The 12,987-nt window shown below is 31.1% G+C and overlaps 1 protein-coding gene across 2 annotated transcripts in view; it reads left to right on the top strand.

Annotated features, from left to right (window-relative positions):
* Positions 1 to 12,987, top strand: part of LOC107162117 (atrial natriuretic peptide receptor 1-like) — a 298,392-nt gene that overhangs the window by 184,223 nt on the left and 101,182 nt on the right. The gene's annotated exons all lie outside the window — the stretch shown is intronic.

Raw genomic sequence — 12,987 nt, 5'->3', positions numbered from 1 at the left:
TGGTAGCTGGTCTTAGAATTTGTGCATTACTAAAATGTACGTATGAAAAAATTAAATGTAAAATTGAATTTAAAAAAATACAATATCAAATCAAATCAAATTTAAAAAAAGTTCAAGATTTAAATGTGGTTTAAACTTTTGATAAATACTACAAAATAAATATTTTCAAAATTTAAAAGTTAACTTATCTGTGTGTAAAATATTATAATATTATTATGATATCCGAGTGGCTTAGGGTGAAATCGGATCCAATTAAATAAAAATTAAAAAAATAAATATTATGGAATAAAGAGATGAAATTATACTTTTTAGGTGAATAGCGCGAATAATGATTGAATACGAATAACCGTGGTGTTAGTAGGTAATAGGTATAGCGGTGTTGTGGTATGGGAGGGATATAATAGAGTTACATTTTATCTCGTTCGTGTGCGTTTTCGCGTCAGGATATCCGACTGCAGGTTTTCGTGGGACGTGCCATAAATAAAATAACAATCCGGGAGAAAAGTGATATTATTATTCCGCGAAGGCGGAATACACCGAGTTCGTTTACCATATTACACACACTCTGATACGCACGAGTGTATACCGCGATCGTGTTAAGACAAATAATAATAATAACACAATTATATCCTCGTAGTTACGAATCAATCGCCGGATCGGACATAAGAATAACCATCGTCGACCACTAGTCCGGACGCAGCATGGTCGTCATAATCGTCCAAAAATGTTCAATTCACGAGATTTTCAACGTTCGTTCAGCAATCGGAGTTTTTCCGTTCGACTTTTTTCGACGCAATTGTCTCATATTTTTCGTATCTCAGAATTACAATATCAGGACACTTCGTTATATCTTCTCGTCTCCAAATAAATCCTGATGCGTAAAATCCCATAAAAACACACCTCTGGTTGTACTTAAGTTTTTAAATATACGATCCAGCCCGGATCCAGGTATAAACATAGTGCCTGTAAATATTATAGTACCTATACATACTGTTCACGTGACGTGTTGCCAATAACTTTTACAGTGTTGAATGACGTATGTTCAAATCGATACATGTTTCGTGTAGGTACCTACGCGGTACTTATTAATATTCAAACATGTCTTCATTTTAACTTTAATCTTTTGTGATTAATCGTAAATTTTGCGATTTCGTAATATCAAACGAAACATAATAATATGTTATCTTTGGTTTAAAGTTCGAGCAAGCGCTTAACTTTTCCGAGGTGAAAATTCTCAGGAGAAAGCACATATAATGGTAATAGTAATAATTTTATAATTCCAGAATATTTATGAATTATTATGAGATATGCATATAAATTTATTTAGAACTTAAGAAGTATAAATAAGAGTTACTATACTTCTCCAAAACTATTCTAATATCATGAAATTTGACGCCGGTGCATGGTGTAACGAAATGTCTAAAAAAAAAAAAATGTTGTTTACTTATCAAACGTTGCTGCTCTGTTAAAAAAAACTGGTAATGACCCTTTAACAGTTGAAAACTTGATCAGTTTATTTTTACGAACAAATGTGTTGAAACCAAATTAAATTTTAAATTTAACGTTATGAAACGACACAATGATAATATATTATATAATGTCATGATATTGTAATTTGTAATTTATTATTTCCATTGATTCATAAAATAATCACTTAAAAATGGAATATGCTCATTGTTATGGTAATCAAAACGATACTCAAAATATATTCAGGTCCTATATACCATACTCCAAAGTCCCTAAGGGTCCTGTGATCAAATTTTTGTCGATTTTTTAGCAGTCGAAAGCTAATTGGTTATTACTTTCAATTTTTATAAAACACCATGTAATTCTTGGTATTCTGTAGTTTCAAGGAGCATGGGAAAAATATTTCTATAATAAATATCTTGAGATTTTTTGTCGTACAATAAATAATAATGTAAATTCTTAGCAAAATCATAATACTTTGAAATTAAATTTCCTTTAGGGCAAAAAATAATTTCGCTGTTTTTACAGTCTCTTCATCTTCCAAAAACAATATCGTCTATATTAATTTATATTAAATACAATAGAATTTCATGTTAAATCACGATTCATAAAATACGTCAAAAGTACAATTTAATAAATTTTTTATTTTTTTAAGTTAACATTTCACAATAAATTATTGTTGTAATAAAAAAATGTCTTCTCATTCAGTTTCAAAATTGGTTTGACATCAAACTGTTCAGAGTGAAACGTAAAACAAAATATATTTTTACTAGTGAATTATAAAATATACTTGATATATTATCATTTTATTATTAAATAAGTAGTGACACATCTCTAATTCCGAATCATCAAAATTGCTATGAATAAGCTTGATTAAGAATTTCTAGTCAAAGAATCATATTATGTTTTTTTTTAAACAGATAAGACTTACAGTTGCACCAAAAAGATATTTATGGTTATGTAATTAGATTTTAAGTTTGGAAATATGCAACATGATAATTCGTAGTTAAATTTTGCAAAATTAATTAACATTTAAAGGTTAAGTTATATAAATTTCCTAAGCACTCATACTTATATGGATTTACTAAAATTTAATACGAAACCATGACGGCGCATCCGTATAACTGTTAATTAAAAATATTCAATCAACATTATTAATGTTATATGCATAGATAATACATATATTATGTATTATCTATGGTTATATGCATTCAAATCATGCCGCTATAGTTTACGATAAATAAAAATCTAGTTTATGAAATTAATAATTTAATTATTAAATCAAAGACTGAAAATTGTGCACTGATCGGCGGTGTTGGTCCTTATCAGACACATTTTTCATTAACAGAATTTATGCCGATACTTGCATGATGATACATTTTATAATTTGTTTTCAAAAAAAAAAAAAAAAATAATAGATTTTTTATTTCTAATTGAAAATTGTTTCGCTTTCCGATTGGTCCAGAGTACTAAATTAATTTTTTGTGTGTACATCATCATATCTATACGTATAAGACCCTGACAATATTATAGCATAGACATGCCTGTGCAAACATTGACTCGGGCGTATTTACAAACTGTGAATATATACGTGTCCGTCCCCAACAATACGCTAACCAACTTTGCGACGGTTGTTGGCGAGCTTTTCACCCCGGGCGTGACGGTGGTGATTCCAACATCCAGAAAATTATCAGCTCTTCCGGAGCGTAAATAGGTTTTGACGGAGTTGAAATACAAATAAAAAAATTAATTTATACTGTTTATTAGATTTTGAGTTTGGTGTAAAGAGAGTTTTCATTTTTCAATATCCCACATAGGTTTAATGAACAGTTAATGTTTCTTTATCTATACCAGTGGTTCTCAACCTTTTTATAGTCATGTACCACCTACACAATTTGAAAATTTTTACGTACCACCTGACCATTTTTTTGCTTATTAATAATGTATACGTTTATGTTATATGTATAGAATTTTGTTAATAAATTAATTTTTTATAAAGGCAGATTTTCTTCACGTACTACCTATGAGCTTTCCGCGTACCACAGGTTGAGAATCGCTGATCTGTACCATTATAACTGTTCCACAGTGGTTCTCCATAGGAACTTTTTCTGATATCAAGAATGATTTGTTATGTATATTAATCTTCTCATTTTCAAGATTTTTGTTTATTATTATTATTTATTAATTTAATTGTGTCAATACACTGGGTATTTTTATTCCCAAGAATTATAACAATTAATAAAAAAACTTTATGTATTAGATAGAAAAAAAGTAATGTTTCAAGAGAGAAAAAGATGAAATATTAACTATATTAAATCTAAAATGTATGATTTATAAAATTTCATCGATAATATTGTCGAAATAGTTGTACGCATAGAATATAATCTAAACGAAAAAAAGAAAACATTAAATTCAAAATAAAAAAATACCATTTACATCAATCATAATACACCAAAGTTGGGTTAGGTTATAAAGTTTATGGAAAACGTTAATCTATGTAACAGGGGATACGATAACAAGTGGTTTACTTGACGGACGGAGATTTCATGATTCCATAAAACGCCTTATTATAGTGTGACTAGACAGTCAGGTCTTGCGTCAAACACAGGATTATCCAATCTCAATAAAAAAAATAACAATAATAATAATAAAAAATTGGCGCGCTGCGTGTCACTCTCCCATATCGATTAATCATCTAATCACCATTATAGGTGTTCGTCGTTGTACGTCGCGATATAATAATTTTATCTATAATAATATGCCACACATAAAAAAAACTTTTCGTCAACTAGTTGATTAGTCGACGGTGCATTACAAAATACCGAGTAAATTAAAAATGTTCTAAAACAAAATTTAAAAATTAAAACTATGATGCGTATAACATGGTGTATATATGTATAAAAAAAAACACAAAAAAAATATATATCTTTCGTCAGCCCGACATGCGAAGCGGTCGCTGTGAAAATAAATTAATATTATAAGAACGCGTTTACTAGACCGTTTTCTCAGCGTCGTCTCCTATCCGATGGTGGTGGCGGATGTGCAGGGTTCATGTCCATTGGCATACGCGCACCCACTCTCGTTATATTATAACGTGGTATATATATATTAATATGCGACCGGAGATTATTTGGAGAGAATCTCTTTGGATGGGTGAGTGCGCGTCCTCGCAGCGGTTGATTGACACCGGGGCGGCGGAATTCGATGTGTCTGCTCGCGTTAAACGTCTTCGCGGACCGCCCGACCCAGTGAGCGGCGATCTGATGGAGTAGTTAGTTGCTCACAGCAGCGGAGATCGATAGGACTTCAACGCGTCGAAGCGGCGCGTGTTGGTCCGTGCGTGCGTGTTAGCTCGAGTCAGTGGTGTGGTGAAAGTGGCGGTAATGTCGGAGACCGTGGACAGTGTGAGAGGTAAAAAAATTTTATGTGATGCGTGCAGCGTTTGTGCGTGTGCGTGAGTGTGTGCTTTTTTAGGAACGAACAGTTATTATTTTTGTTGCTCTATCGTTTTATCCCATACAGCTACATTGTACAGTATAATTTTTTTGACGCTAGGCACTCGCGTTTTAAATAAATCAAACTACACACAACGACATAATTTTTTTTTCATGGGGGAAAAAAATTCTATTAGCAGTTATTATTAAGTATAGCATAATTTTATATTCTGGTCAGCATGATGATCGATTGTTGCGATATACAAATATTTGACAACGATTAAAAAGTATTATCTTACATAATGTAGTTTAGGGTAGCTAATAGCTATATTAATACTAGAACATTGGTTCGTCAATATTTCCAAAACAACTTCAATCGTGCTTAAATATTCAAAATTAATAGACCGTTAGTTTTATGTTTTTATAAGAGTTAACGTTTAAAAAATTAATTGATGAAAATCATTGAATTCCACAACGATACGAAATAATAAAACGTGCAGTTTTCAAATTCATAAAAATTTGACGAATTAATTAGAACAGAAAATAATCTTCTATAATATTATATCCAATATGCTAATCTTCAAGCAACGTGTGACATGTTCAATTTCGCGACGGAAAATATTTCACCCAACTTCAAAATTATTTACTGTCTGGAAGGCTTATTTAGCCCAGCATGATCATATTTGAGGTCATCGCCATCAAATTAATGTTTTCACCAAACAATTTTACTAAATTTATTCAATTTTACGTACAACAAATGTATTAATATAATTATTATAGTAATGATGCTGTTAGATACAAGTACGTTGTCCGCGTACAATTATTCGTGACTAGTTGCCTAACAATTTGTAATCCGCTCAAGCATTATTTATCAACCCGTAAATTTAATTATGATATTTCGAAATTTTAAGCATAACGTTTTATGCTAACGCTTAACAGGCGTGTATAAGCCCAGCGCTCAGTAAACGAGAATTAAATCAATAATCGAAAATAATAAACAAAACTGGGACGGCGATCACGGAGCCACAATATGTATTTTAATAATAAACAGTTTCTCGTTGATGACGTTGACATCATATCGTAGCCGAACGTGACGTTATGTGACAATATCATATCATAAGCTTCGTAACGAACTTTTGTCGCAAGAATTTCAAAAACACCGTATTTTCGTGTTACCTACATATTGAGTACATTTTTAATTCAATAAATATCAGTTGTTATTCGTTATATATATACACCTATCTTACGCACAGAAAGGACAGTCTCTAGCAAGTTTCTTCGATGCAGCACGACATGAAAGCTTATATTCGGATAGGTTTGGCACTCTCGGAAATTCCGTGGAACTCGGACACAACGAGGAATATTCCTTGAAATTCTCAGACAATCAACTAATTTACAACTAACAATATATATATTATATTGTAATAGTATTTTTTTTTCAATAACAATAGATTTTTAATATCAATAAATTGGAGCAATGATATCAATACCGAAATACATAACTAATGTAGGTCGAGTATTTTAAGTAAATAGGTATGAATTGATTAATTATTATATGGTTTAACTATTATTGATGAACTGATTATATGATTATGGTGTATTTTATATGACATTGTGTAATTGTACAAACACATAATATAATATGTTGTTCAATCGTTTAACCACTGTCATAAGCAGCACAGAATTTTTTCATTAGTTATCAACAATTAATTACGTATTATATTTGTATTCTAGCAATTATATCGTAGATATCAATACAGTTTATAGTACTATCTTTAGTATTAATTACTTACCTAATCAGTTTGCATGCATAATGATACGTTTTCAATTACTAACTTAATATAAGTTATATTTTATTATTTTGACAATATTTGATGTGTGACATATTTTATTTTTCACTTATAAGTTATAATTCAATCATATATTTACATTTTGATAAAAAAAATATGTATGAATATTTTATTGAAATACACCATTGGTGTTGCCTAACTTGATAATTACCACACATTTTCAATATCCAACTTTAAGTTTTGAACTCAATTCATTGTAGCAGGTACACACATGACAAACGTATATGAGATCATAAAATAATTTGCGAATTTCACTTAAGTTTTTCAATTTTACTGTGTAATATTATTGCGTATACCGTGAATAATGAATATCACGGACCGGATACGAATAATAATATCTCAAATGTTTTACCAGATGGAACTTTTTAGCATTAAAATGTGACATTTTTTCACTGTATGCCTTTTTGTTGTGTTGTTATTTATTGCAAGTTCTTAAACGACGTGCGTGGTACATTTATAATATTATTATTATGTTATTTTAATTATATTTATTATAATAAATACCGACTGTTGTCGTCCAAACTACTGAAATATAAATGGTTGGATCAATACCATGCAATCGAGTTAGAGAAGTTGATTTTATAAAAACCAGTCCGTATATTTTACCATTATATTAAATAAATATTAAAAACAACGTCTATATAATATATGTGACGTGTATACCCAATGCTGATTGACTATAAAAATATCCAGAACAAAATAAGTAGTTTTTTCAAATTCACTATTGTATACTTTTATAATAACTTGTAAAACACACATTAAATAGTTGCAATAGAAATGAATCATTTTTGTTTTTTATCTAGCTCTTGTATTGACGATCAGCAGCTATTATTACTGTGTTTTAATACATTCAGCTGTAACAGAAATTTCATAACACTGTATTTTTATCTGTGGCGTACTGACAAATTTATCGGTTAGATTTGCTATTACTGGCAATTTTTTTTTTTTAAAGCTATTATTTTAATATTTTAACAACTCCATCATCCGATGGTTAGATATTCAGTGTACCCCGAGCGTGATAAAAATGTTAAAAATAAACAATGCTAATTATAATAATATTGATAGTGTGACAAGAACGGCGGATGGTTTGAATTATTCAGAGAAAGTTTAAATTGTTTATAGTAAAATAATACAGCTCTCATAAAACATCTAAATTTATGCATAAAGGCAAGCGGAAGACTTTTTAGTAACGGCAGCCTTTGAGATATGCATCAACAAAACACTATTATTATTATCATTATTATTATTATCGTGTTTATGTACATAATAGTGAACAATTATCTCAGCGCTCAGCTCAACTACATAATGTAAAATATTCGATTTAATTGTTTGAATAATAAACAACAACATCGAGATTTTCCAAGTTCAAATCATAATCTTATATCGAACACTTGTCCGCTTTTTATAGTAATTGTACCTAGTTAAACAATGCCAACGATTTATTACATGCATAATAATATTATGCAGGCACATAACTGGTACTATGACGTGTCAGATATGTGCTGGTGGATCACTGCAGTTTAGTGACTATTGCTAAGATTATAATATCATTACAGAACAATAAAAATCGAAAAATCTAAGAAAATATCAGGTCAAATAATTTTGATAGAAAGGTGTAGACTAAAACCCACGGTGTGAACCGTTTAAATCCAACACCTTTTTAGATGGGAAAAAAAAAATTTTAAATGTATATTTGCTTGTGGCGGATATCGAACAATCGAATAGCGTCAAAAATTGCTGACTACGCGTGTGAGCGGTCACTGTAATCTGGCGCAGGTAAATGAAACGGAACAGAACGACGACGATAACAGGCCACGAAGAGGATTTTCAGTTGTAAATAAGGAGCCAAAAATCTGCAGGAGGCTGTTCAGTCGTACTCTAGTCGCCGGACGAATATTTTTTGAAATATTATTATGACATCTAACGAGCAAAGTTGCAGTCTACAACTGTAGTGTCTTGCAGTTTCGCCGCACTTAATGTGTACAAAATAATCATGTATGGACTTGAACGTTCTAATAATAATAAAAAAAAAATTATGGACACAATTCAATGACAACCGATGTAAATGACAATACTCGTGGAAGTTTATCATGAAAACACAAAAAGTGCCTTTTGTAATTAATGTAGTGCGATCTTTGATGATGACGACGAAAATAACATATAAACGGTGCGTACCTTATATATTTGTTATATACAGGTCGGGTTTTTATTGATAGGTAATAATATCGTCGTAGGTACGTTTTTATCGACCCGCAGTGATAAAATTGTCGACAATTCACGTCGGGTGACATCTGCCGTCGTGTGATATCGGTGGCCGTATAATATTTTAAGTGCGACGGCGGCGACATTAAACGCAGGTGCACCGGCGCACAAGGGGAGGGTGGTTTGCGGAGTAAGGCGAATTTCGGTATAAAGTTCAGCACCGCGCGTGGTTTTCTTATTTTCCAATTTACTTTTCCTCGACGGCAATAATTTAAAGGCACCTCAGCTATATATATATATATATTATAAATTCGCTCTCGATGCCCTGTAACAAACGCGCTGTGCTGTTACCTACTACGAAACTCACTCACACAAACACACATTGTGGCTGACTGGCATTTTCGCAAGTGCTTTAACGACGGCGACGTGAAGGCGACACCGCAAAAATCGTTTAAATTATTATTAATATTATAATTTATTAATTTATAACGCAATCGTCTGTGCGCTGCCGGTTTGGCATGATCCCCCCTCCCCCGCTGGTCAAAGGTCAGCTAAAATATATTATTAGCCGTTTTCGACGTAGCAGAACCGACGATTTTCAACCCTGGTCATTTTTTGTACTTTCTTATTTGCGCCGTGCAATATGATATTATAATATTTTATATTTGGTTCCCCGAACCAACTTTTAATGGGTTTCGAATTTTCAATAGAGTTCAATGTTTCGAGTCACATCGTTAATCGAGCAAGGGTGCCATATTGTAATATAATAATATATTATTTACGTTTTCCGGAACGTTTTAGCGACGGCTGAATCGCATATCGCGTTACTAATATATTATTATACAATATGTACAGTGTACACGTTCGGAATAATATCATACTCACAATCTAAAACGTTCTGCGCTGTAATGACAATCGCATATATATACGTCCGAGTAAACATACGCATCTAATGCACTGCCAAGGATGCGTGTTCTTCCGACCCGAAATATCGTGTTTTTCGTGCACCGTAAAAACGATTGGCGCCTGCTGTTCTCGATCCCTCCGATTTAATTAATTCACGGTCATTTGGACGTGTATGCGCGACGTGAATTCAAACAAAAAATAAACAAACATAATATTATTATATATGTGTGTGTGTTATTAAATTATTCAGAGCACTTAACGGCAAAAAATATATGTGTATAATAAAACCATTAAAAACAAAAAATATAATTATTAAAATCTCGTTCCATATCCTTAATCGATAAACGAAATAAAAAATTTCTCGTTTCGATCAGAATCTAAAATAATCAAGATTTTTTTTCTTCGAAAGTCTTTTTTATCCGCTTACGTCGCTAATTAAGTTTTTTTTTTAAAGACTTCTGGCTCTCATACTAAATAGTACGTAAATCCTCTTTGGCCACGTCAGTTAGTCAATCAACGTCGATTAAACTTTTGCTGTGAGTACACCGATAATACGTTTGCGGAAACGGTTTTATCTAATTCGACAGTAACACGCGTCAAGGCATTAATCAGACTCAGAAACATTGCCCAGAAGACATGCTACGACTCAGTTTCAATATTCGTTCATTCGTCTCATCTTCATAATTACAGAAGTCATTCAATAATTTGAAAAACTCCATAAATCGTATTAAACGATTAGTCCTCCTGAGAAAACTTCTATAATTAGAAGAAAATAGAATACATGTATTTTATATAATTATATTTTAATTTATTATATTGAATTCATAAAATTCGAAATGTCTGTCAGTGGGACAAACTCCACAACTCGATTTTTTTTTCCAGAATCTCTAAAATCCGAATTCCCATAAGGTTCCTGTCATATATCGTTGAAAGAAGCAAAATATTTGATGTCAATTGTGAGGATTGGGTAAATTTTATGGTTATCAGAAATGGATAAAAAAAAAAATGCAATACAATACAATTTTCAATATCAGTAAATTAAATAACGCTATGGACCAGATTGTGGCCAATCATGTATCATAAAAAAAAAAAAAAACAGACTTCTCTAAACAAGCCAATGGTCACGTTACCGAGGCTTTTTCCTTAATAATAATAAAAAAAAAATTTAGTAAATAAATTAAATACATACAATTTTACAATTTTAAATTTCTCACCTCTAATTCGAGTTGATATTTTCTCTTCGATCATTCAAACATTCGATAAATCGAAAACTTCTATAAATCGAATTTTTAGCTCGGTCCACTAAATTTCAAATTATCGATTGACTACTGTACCTAGTTAGTTCCAAAATGTTGTATGCTCTTAAAACTTGCGGACAACCATCTTATTATGATTTTTTTCTCGGACGCCGTTGTACATGGTTAATCTATCAGCTTTTATTTTCGGCCAACTCATCTTGCCAGCAATATGCAGAACAAACATAAAATAATATTTCTTGTGACTCGTATTGAAAATATAGCTGTGGTCTGAATTTCCGAAAAATTTTGACAAATTTTGACAAATTTTAATGTTTTTTTTTTTTTTTTTTTATTAAGAAGAATATATTTACAATCTATTTTTACAATAATCTGTAAGTATGATGACAAAATTTTATTTAAATGACATTAAGAATATTAGAAAAGAAAGGCCCTCAGTAGTGCCACCTGACTGTTAAAATTTTAATGTTACACACTTATAATGGGTTAATTACGATGTTGGTCATTTTAACAACGGCGAAAATACTTTGAGCCATAGCGTATAACGGGACACTGTGTTGACATAAGTATATTTCAAACTCATGAACGCATGTTCTTGTAAGATCGTGGGAAAATCCAATTATCACCTCACGAATTTTAGTGGTTTGCCCGGAAATAGCTTCCGTTCTACGCCTAAATTTCCGCTTACTTTGCAGCGATACCGGTGGAATAGATGTCGTAGGTATAAGACGTGTTATAATAACGTACTTTAATAATATTTGTGGATGAAAGTCCAAATTGATGTCTGCTTATTTATTCTCCGTGTGAGTATCTAAACAAACCAGAACAACTGATCTCAAGCTGAACATATATATTAATACTTAACAGGACAATGAACAATTTGATGTCAATACCAAATATTAATGTCATTTATTTAGCGAGGGAATGATTTGTTTCGTTAAAATTCACAGAGATCGATTTGACGACTATAATTATATGAATAGATACAAATTTAATCCGAAATCAATGAACAAAATAGCTTTTGCAATGGAATATATTACTCAAAAAATCCGATATACGTGATGATGAAGATAATGATAATGATGATAGTAGAAGTAGTAAAATACACAAAGCGAACAGCGTTTATTGAATAGAAAAGAGTTAAGAACGGAGTATAACAATAATACTGATGATACGCGTCGGGCAGAAATTGTTAGTGGCTTGATGGAACCTCATCGACCGACCGTATACTATACAATATAATAAAGAAACACACAAATACACATTATATATATATATATATATATATATATATATATAAAATTATATATTATATATATAATTCTTCGAAACGGAGTAGTTTTTCGATATTTAAAGATTTAGAATTATTATCGTTTACGTTTCCCGTCGCGCGTAGTTAAAATGGCGATGCGATTTTTCAATCTCTTAAATATTGTCATCATGGGGTTATGAGTCTGAAAGTTCGAATAGTAAACATTACGCTTTAAATTATTATATAGTTTATCGCCCGAAAACAGTGGTTATTCTGTGTTTCTGCTTTTTAAATTAAATCTCTATCGCATTAGCAGCAAGTTTTATGATGGAATAAACACCGTCCGTTGCACTCACTGTAAGTTATTTTTTTGCTGCTGCAAGTGTATAAGTCGAAGAATGTATTTAACTCTAAACTATTCGCTCAATAATTTTCTTATATACTATTAGTTTATGGGTGGGGGAATATAATAATTATAATATTGATATTATAGTGTTTCTATAATATAGAATTATAAATTAAAAATAATATTATATACCTATATTATAGGTATTCTTATATAATACATAGGTATGTCATTAAATCAAACGTAGTATAATATAAACGAATATCGATTGTCG

This window comes from Diuraphis noxia, unplaced genomic scaffold (genome assembly GCF_037042655.1).
Source record: "Diuraphis noxia isolate RWA-SAM2 unplaced genomic scaffold, SU_Dnox_SAM2 contig0005, whole genome shotgun sequence".
Lineage (NCBI taxonomy): Eukaryota > Metazoa > Arthropoda > Insecta > Hemiptera > Aphididae > Diuraphis > Diuraphis noxia.
Note: the sequence above shows the minus strand (reverse complement) of the source record. Positions and strands in the feature narration are given on the sequence as shown.